The sequence below is a fragment of the Triticum urartu genome, chromosome 7A (genome assembly GCF_056163025.1).
Source record: "Triticum urartu cultivar PI428250 chromosome 7A, HENAU_Tu73, whole genome shotgun sequence".
Lineage (NCBI taxonomy): Eukaryota > Viridiplantae > Streptophyta > Magnoliopsida > Poales > Poaceae > Triticum > Triticum urartu.
In genome coordinates, this window is record NC_141879.1 from 512,014,868 (window position 1) to 512,024,751 (window position 9,884).

Here is a 9,884-nt window from a genome sequence, read left to right on the forward strand (position 1 = left end):
CGCCGGACACATGGGGGAGCAAATCCCCCTGAAGACTGGCGATGGGGGCCATATCCAATCCGGCCCCCAGCCGAATACTATTCTGGAGGCCCATACAGCTCCGGAATCATGCAAGCAGCCTCCTTCGAAAGAAGGAGGTGCGCCTATTCCGCCGGTGACCTCTGTCCATCCAGAGGCACCAGATACTCTACTGGAAGCGCTGCAAAGTGCTTCCGTTGTTGAGGAACACCATATCCTTATGGGTACGGTGGTTGAGAGGGTTCAGTCTGTTAAGAGCGGACTGACCGAAGCCTGCACCAGCCTTCTAACAGGCTTTGAGGTATGCAACGTAATTATGCAGAAATGATGTCATAGTATAGACAGTAGCCCCTAAGACTCTGTCCGGTTCTTGAAAAGACAAGCCGCACAGAGGGTCAAATAATTTTTGCAGGAGACTAACCACACATGTTTATGTGAATAAGCAGGCGTCGATGCTGGCTGCGACCTCCCATTCTACCAAAGTCTCCAAACTGAAGCAGAGTTTGGAGCGGGCCGAGGAAGAGCTCGGCCATGTGAAAAAACAACTAGAGGACGAGCAAGGTATGAAATGGCCTATTCAGATCTTAGAAAGATGTGAATTGTTTGTGTTGATCATGTTATCATGATATTTCGCAAAAGCTGCGACCGAGGTGGAGACCCTCAAGAGCACGCTAGCCGAGGCCCAGAAGAGAGCGGCAAATGAACAAGCCGTCCGTGAAAAACACGAGGCAAGGGTTGGGGAGGTCCAGCAGGAGCTTCAGCACGTCGTAAAAGAAATGCGAGTCCTTGGAGCGCAAGATTGTGGACCAGGAGTCCGAACTTGCTAAGGCCCACCAAAGCGCACAAGAGGCTCGGGTTGAAGCCCAGGGCGCCCTCCAGGAAATCCAGGAGGCCAGAAAAATCACGGCGGGTAAGGCCTTTATTATGCAGAGCAAATATGTGAAGAAAAGGTACCTCTTACTGACCTGGATTTGGAGTTCTCCAGGAGCGTTTGCGGATCTGCCGCGCAGTGTGACTGATGCTGCGGAGTTCTTCCGAGCCGAAGAGGGGAGCTCAATGGAGAAGCTATTCTAGTCGCAATACCTTGCGCCAGAGCATCCGGTGCCCTTTAGCGATCAGCTGAAGCAGCTGACCGAACTGCATAGGGTGGCTGAATCGGCCATGAAGGATTTGATAATCCGTCTGTGGCCTGCCGAAGCCATACCCAGCAGCTACTTCGGGCTCGTGAAGCGGCTAGTCGATGCCTGCCCTTAGCTTGATGCCATAAAGCGGTCGATCTGCATCGAAGGTGCGCGGATGGCCTTCGCCCGTGACAAGGTGCAGTGGGCGAAGATGGACGTCGTCAAGCTCGCGACCGAGGGACTGCCCGCGGGCAAGGAGCACCGCACGCCCTAGCGGTATTTTGATGATGTCCTGAAGGGACCCTGCATTGTAGAGGGCCAGTGCACAAAAGACATTATCTTTGAATGAAGACATTCATGTTATCCTGTCCTGTATTATGAAACAAAGATGATATGTAATATAATGCTTGTTGTTTGTTTAAAATTTTGCCTCCTGTGCGACCGTTTTATTAAATCTGAGAGTTGGCCAGTCGTCGGCTTCAGCCCCCACGTAGGCAGTATGGGGGTGTTCGGGTTGGAACCTAAACACTCTTGATCCAAGAGTTTGGTCCTTGAAGGAGGTGTTTAGCGCAACGAACCAGGCAATCGGACTATGTGGCTTTATCACCCTCACTTAGCCATAGGAGTTTGACAATAGAAATGTAGGCGCAGCCCCTAGTTAGTATTCGTTAATCCAGACTAGGGTGTTATAGACACCTAATCGGGTGGAGGCCGATCCGTCGCATAATGCGGGAAAAATCGCAAAAGATTTTAACCTCCGAATAGCTGACCAGCTCTCGCCGCATCATGACATTCAGTTTTCGGCTTTCTCTACTGAGGTGTTAATCCGGATAAACCAGAAACACAATCGTAGTAGTTCTCCCTTTACTATCCTAGCTGATAGGACGAAACGTAAGGTAGCAAGCACAGGAGCCGGGCAACCCAACTATTAACTAAAGACATGATTCGGAGCCGATGCATATAATGCTAAATTTGGAGTGCCAAACTATACTGTAAAAGTGTTCGGACTTTGTTGTCGTAGTATGGGGCGCAATGAAGCCCCTGGCGAATTAAAGCCTACCAAATTGTATGGGCGCACTCGATAAAAATAGCGAAAAATGAAGTAGTAAGCCAGTGCCACGTAAGTTGGGCCGCAAACTGTTTCCACTATAATTTGATTAATATGTTGAAGCGTATTTGTACAAATGGTGCAATAAGCAACACGGCGATTTAACATGCCAAGACCGAGGGGGAGCCGCGTGCGGGTCCTGAAAATAGGTAGAGTGATCATTAAGAAGACCAACTAGAGATTCCGCCACACATCCATGCTGCTTGCCACCTTGGTATATCCATCCTTCGTAAGGATCGGTGATCGGGCCGTCGTGAGGGGCCTGTGGAAAAGAAAAGGAAAATAAATAAAAGGTAAAGTATGTTTGTCCGGGGAAGGTCGAGCTATTATGGACCACAATCGAGTTATGCCTTCGTCTATGCCCATGGTATTTTGAGTGCATAGTTATGTACGCGCGGTACGTACGCCTCCATTTGGTCGGGACTGAGACGGAGGCCGAATTGCTAGTCGAGCTCCTGACGAGCTGGACTGTCCAGATGTGGAGTCGTCCGGACACGTTTGACAGTGTCCGGGAGCTTGGCCGCTGAATTAAAGTTCTGCTTGATAAGGCTGCTCTGTACTTCCGCTGCTAGGGCTGCGGTGTGCTCCTCGGTATGGAGGGAGCGTTCAGTGTTTCCGTTGACTGTTATGACACCGCGTGGTCCAGGCATCTTGAGTTTGAGATAAGCGTAGTGTGGCACCGCATTGAATCGAGCAAATGCAGTTCGCCCGAGCAGTGCGCGATATGAAGGAAATATGCCCTAGAGGCAATAATAAAGTTGTGATTTATATTTCTTTATATCATGATAAATGTTTATTATTCATGCTAGAATTGTATTAACCGGAAACTTAGTACATGTGTGAATACATAGACAAACAAAATGTCACTAGTATGCCTCTACTTAACTAGCTCGTTGAATCAATGATGGTTATGTTTCCTAACCATAGACATGAGTTGTCATTTGATTAACGGGATCACATCATTAGAGAATGATGTGATTGACTTGACCCATCCGTTAGCTTAGCACGATGATCGTTTAGTTTGTTGCTATTGCTTTCTCCATAACTTATACATGTTTCTATGACTATGGGATCATGCAACTCCCGAATACCGGAGGAACACTTTGTGTGCTACCAAACGTCACAACGTAACTGGGTGATAATAAAGGTGCTCTACAGGTGTCTCCGATGGTGTTTGTTGAGTTGGCATAGATCAAGATTAGGATTTGTCACTCCGATTGTCGGAAAGGTATCTCTAGGCCCTCTCGATAATGTACATCACTATAAGCCTTGCAAGCAATGTAGCTAATGAGTTAGTTACGGGATGTCGCATTAAAGAATGAGTAAAGAGACTTGTCGGCAACGAGATTGAACTAGGTATTGAGATACCGACGATCGAATCTCGGGCAAGTAACATACCGATGACAAAGGGAACAACATATATCGTTATGCGGTTTGACTGATAAAGATCTTCGTAGAATATGTGGGAGCCAATATGAACATCTAGGTTCCGCTATTGGTTATTGACCAAAGACGTGTCTCGGTCATGTCTACATAGTTCTCGAACCCGTAGGGTCCGCACGCTTAACTTTCGGTGACGATCGATATTATGAGTTTATATGTTTTGATGTATCGAAGGTTGTTCGGAGTCCCGGATATGATCACGGACATGACGAGGAGTTTCGAAATGGTCGAGACATAAATATCGATATATTGGATGACTATGTTTGGACATCGGAATGGTCCCGGGTGAGTTCGGGCATTAACCGGAGTACCGGGGGTTACCGGAACCCCCCCGAGGAGTATATGGGCCCTAATGGGCTTTAGGGGAGAGAGAGGGAGGGGCTGCCTAGGGCAGGCGACGCGCCCCCAAGGCCTAGTCTGAATTGGATTTGGGGGGAGGGGCGGCGCCCCTCCTTCCTTTTCTTCTCTCTTCCCTTTCCTTCTCTCCTACTCCTACTACATGGAAGGGGGGGAATCCTACTCCCGGTGGGAGTAGGACTCCCCAGGGCGCGCCATAGTAGAGGGCCGGACCTCCCCCCTCCTCCATTCCTTTATATACAGGGGAGGGGGGCACCCCATAGACACACAAGTTGATCATTGATCTTTTAGACGTGTGCGGTGCCCCCTCCACCATAATCCACCTCGGTCATATCGTAGCGGTGCTTAGGCGAAGCCTTGTTTCGGTAGCATCATCATCACCGTCATCATGCCGTCGTGCTGACGAAGCTCTCCCTCGACACTCTGCTGGATCATGAGTTCGTGGGACGTCACCGAGCCGAACGTGTGCAGATCGCGGAGGTGTCGTACCTTCGGTACTAGTATTGGTCGATCGTGAAGACGTACGACTAAATCAACCGCGTTGTCATAACGCTTTCGCTTACGGTCTACGAGGGTACGTAGACAACACTCTCCCCTCTTGTTGCTATGCATCACCACGATCTTGCGTGTGCGTAGGATTTTTTTTGAAATTACTGCGTTCCCCAATAGTGGCATCCGAGCCAGGTTTATGCGTAGATGTTATATGCATGAGTAGAACACAAAGGAGTTGTGGGCGTGGGTATATACAAATTGCTTGCCGTCACTAGTTGATTCTTGATTCAACGGCATTGTTGGATGAAGCGGCCCAGACCGACATTACGCGTACACTTACGCGAGACTGGTTCTATCGACGTGCTTCGCACACAGGTGGCTAGTGGGTGTGTGTTTCTCCAGTTTTAGTTGAATCGGATTCAATGAACATGGTTCTTTCTGAAGATCAAAAAGCAATCACTATACCACGTTGTGGTTTTTGATGCGTAGGTAAGAACGGTTCTTGCTTAGCCCGTAGCAGCCACGTAAAACTTGCAACAACAAAGTAGAGGACATCTAACTTGTTTTTGCAGGGCATGTTGTGATGTGATATGATCAAGACATGATGCTATATTTTATTGTATGAGATGATCATGTTTTGTAACACAGTTATCGGCAACTGGCAGGAGCCATATGGTTGTTGCTTTATTGTATGAAATGCAATCGCCATGTAATTGCTTTACTTTATCACTAAGCGGTAGCGATAGTCGTAGAAGCAATAGTTGGCGAGATGACAATGATTCTTCGATGGATATCAAGGTGTCAAGCCGGTGACGATGGTGATCATGACGGTGCTTTGGAGATGGAGATCGAAGGCACAAGATGATGATGGCCATATCATATCACTTATATTGATTGCATGTGATGTTTATCCTTTATGCATCTTATTTTGCTTAGTTCAATGGTAGCATTATAATATGAGCTCTCACTAAATTTCAAGGTATAAGTGTTCTCCCTAAGTATGCACCGTTGCTACAGTTCGTCATGCTGAGACACCACGTGATGATCGGGTGTGATAAGCTCTACGTTCACATACAACGGGTGCAAGCCAGTTTTGCACACGCAGAATACTCGGGTTAAACTTGACGAGCCTAGCATATGCAAATATGGCCTCGGAACACTGAGACCGAAAGGTCGAGCGTGAATCATATAGTAGATATGATCAACATAGTGATGTTCACCATTGAAAACTACTCCGTCTCACGTGATGATCGGACATGGTTTAGTTGATATGGATCACATGATCACTTAGATGATTAGAGAGATGTCTATCTAAGTGGGAGTTCTTAAGTAATTTGATTAATTGAACTTTAATTTATCATGAACTTTGTACCTGATAGTATTTTGCATGTCTATGTTGTCGTAGATAGATGGCCCGTGCTGTTGTTCCGTTGAATTTTAATGCGTTCCTAGAGAAAGCTAAGTTGAAAGATGATGGTAGCAACTACACAGACTAGGTCCATAACTTGAGGATTATCCTCATTGCTGCACAGAAGAATTACATCCTGAAAGCACCGCTAGGTGACAAATCCGATGCAGGAGCAACGCCAGATGTTGTGAACACCTGACAGAGCAAAGCTGATGACTACTCGATAGTTCAGTGTGCCATGCTTTACGGCTTAGAACCGGGACTTCAACGACATTTTGAATGTCATGGAGCATATGAGATGTTCCAGGAGTTGAAGTCAATATTTCAAGCAAATATCCGGATTGAGAGATATGAAGTCTCCAATAAGTTCTACAGCTGCAAAATGGAGGAGAATAGTTCTGTCAGTGAGCATATACTCAGAATGTCTAGTTATCACAACCATTTGACTCAGCTGGGAGTTAATCTTCCCGATGATAGTGTCATTGACAGAGTTCTCCAATCACTGTCACCAAGCTACAAGAGCTTCGCGATGAACTATAATATGCAAGGGATGGGTAAGACGATTCCTGAGCTCTTCGCAATGCTAAAGGCTGCGGAGGTAGAAATCAAGAAGGAGCATCAAGTGTTGATGGTCAACAAGACCACCAGTTTCAAGAAAAAGGGTAAAGGGAAGAAGGAGAACTTCAAGAAGAACAGCAAGCCAATTGCTGCTCAAGTGAAGAAACCCAAGTCTGGACCTAAGCATGAGACTGAGTGCTTCTACTGCAAAGGAACTGGTCACTGGAAGCGGAAGTGCCCCAAGTATTTGGCGGAGAAGAAGGATGGCAAAGTGAAAGGTATATTTGATATACATGTTATTGATGTGTACCTTACTAATTCTCGCAGTAGTGTCTGGGTATTTGATACTAGTTCAGTTGCTAACATTTGCAATTCGAAACAGGGGCTACGGATTAAGCGATGATTGGCTAAGGACGAGGTGACAATGCGCATGGGAAATGGTTCCAAAGTCGATGTGATCGCCGTCGGCACGCTACCTCTACATCTACCTTCGTGATTAGTTTTAGACCTAAATAATTGTTATTTTGTGCCAGCGTTGAGCATGAACATTATATCTGGATCTTGTTTGATGCGGGACGGTTATTCATTTAAATCAGAGAATAATGGTTGTTCTATTTATATGAGTAATATCTTTTATGGTCATGCACCCTTGATGAGTGGTCTATTTTTACTGAATCTTGATAGTAGTGATACACATGTTCATAGTATTGAAGCCAAAAGATGCAAAGTTGATAATGATAGTGCAACTTATTTGTGGCACTGCCATTTAGGTCATATTGGTGTAAAGCGCATGAAGAAACTCCATTCTGATGGACTTCTGGAATCACTTGATTATGAATCACTCGGTACTTGCGAACCATGCCTCATGGGCAAGATGACTAAAACTCTATTCTCCGGAACAATGGAGCGAGCAACAGAGTTATTAGAAATCATACATACTGATGTATGTGGTCCAATGAACATTGAAGCTTGCGGCGGATATCGTTATTTTCTCACCTTCACAGATGATTTGAGCAGATATGAGTATATCTACTTAATGAAACATTTGAAAAGTTCAAAGAATTTTAGAGTGAAGTGGAAAATCATCGTAACAAGAAAATCAAATTTTTGCGATCTGATCGTGGAGGTGAATATTTGAGTTATGAGTTTGGACTTCATTTGAAACAATGCGGAATAGTTTCGCAACTCACACCACCTGGAACACCACAACGTAATGGTGTGTCCGAACGTCGTAACTGCACTTTATTAGATATGGTGCGATCTATGATGTCTCTCACTGATTTACCTCTATCGTTTTGGGGTTATGCTTTAGAGACATCTGCATTCACGTTAAATAGGGCACCATCTAAATTCGTTGAGACGACACCTTATGAACTGTGGTTTGGCAAGAAACCCAAGTTGCCGTTTCTTAAAGTTTGGGGCTGCGATGCTTATGTGAAAAGCTTCAACCTGATAAGCTCGAACCTAAATTGGAGAAATGTGTCTTCATAGGATACCCAAAGGATACTGTTGGGTACACCTTCTATCACAGATCTGAAGGCAAGACATTCGTTGCTAAGAATGGATCCTTTCTGGAGAAGGAGTTTCTCTCAAAAAAAGTGAGTGGGAGGAAAGTAGAACTTGACGAGGTAATTGTACCTTCTCCCTTATTGGAAAGTAGTTCATCACTAAAATCAGTTCCAGTGATTCCTACACTAGAAAGTGAGGAAGCTAATGATGATGATCATGAAACTTCTGATCAAGTTACTACCGAACCTCGTAGGTCAACCAGAGTAAGATCTGCATCAGGGTGGTATAGTAATCCTATTCTGGAAGTCATGTTACCTGACCATGACGAACCTACGAACTATGAGGAAGCGATGATGAGCCCAGATTCCGCAAAATGACCTGAGGCCATGAAATCTGAGACGGGATCCATGTATGAGAACAAAGTGTGGACTTTGGTTGACTTGCCCGATGATCGGCAGGCCATAGAGAATAAATGGATCTTCAACAAAAAGACTGACGCTGACGGTAATATTACTGTCTACAAAGCTCGACTTGTTGCAAAAGGTTTTCGGCAAGTTCAAGGAGTTGACTACGATGAGACCTTCACACCCGTAGCGATGCTTAAGTCCGTCCGAATCATGTTAGCAATTGCCGCATTTTATGATTATAAAATTTGGAAAATGGATTTCAAAACTGCATTCCAACTTCTCTATGGTTCATACCCTCCGATACTAGCGATAGATTCATCAAAATAAGCATACAGCACACGAAAAACAGAATCTGTCAAAAACAGAACAGTCTGTAGTAATCTGTAGGTTTCGAATACTTTTGTAACCCCAAAAATTCTGAAATAAATTGGTGGACGTGAGGAATTTGTATATTAATCATCTTCAAAAAGAATCAACCTAATCTCACTCTCCAGTAAAAAATGGTAGCAAATCTCGTGAGTGCTAAAGTTTCTGTTTTTTACAGCAAGATCGCAAAAACTTCCCCCAAGTCTTCCCAAAGGTTCTACTTGGCACAAACACTAATTAAAAGCATAAAACCACATCTAAACAGAGGCTAGATGAATTATTTATTACTAAACAGAACCAAAAAGCAAGAAACAAAAAATAAAATTGGGTTGCCTCCCAACAAGCGCTATCGTTTAACGCCCCTAGCTAGGCATAAAAGCAAGAATAGATCTAGGTATTATCATCTTTGGTGTGAAATTCTTCAATAGAACACTTATAACCCTTGGGAGTTTCCTTCTTTTTATTAATGATCAAACTCCTAGGCAAAAAAACCAAGGAATTCATTTGTAGCAAAAGGTCTCTTAATGATATTGAAGAAGTTGGGGTGAACACTTATTGATTTGAGATCCGCACTTTCCTTACTAGAAGATTCACCCTTATTTTTAGGAACATACATTAATTTGGCAATATTGGTAGTAGGAGGGTTTGGAGTATTTTTAACGGATGAAAAGGCAGACCCTAAATTAGTAATAATATCCTCAAGTTTATCAATTCTTGTGGAATCTTGATCTACTCTTTCGTTAACTATATGTTCTTTTTCTTTAAAAAATTTCAGAGTAACCCCTACCTTAGATCCATATTGGGTGATTTGGTTGTGGATCTTTATATCCAAATTTTCAATCAACTCCCAGAGGCAACTTTATTTTCAATAATTTCCAGCCTTTGCATCACATGTTCCAAAGTTAAAATAGTTCCATTAACCAAAAGAGGTGGTAGGCCAAACAAATCTATCATAGCATTATAAGAATCAAAAGTATGGCTACCCAAGAAATTCCCTCTGGTAATGGTATCAAGAATGTATCTGTTCCAAGGAGTAATGCCTACATAAAAATTGCGAAGAAGAACGGAAGTGGATTGCTTCCTAGTAGATCTATTCT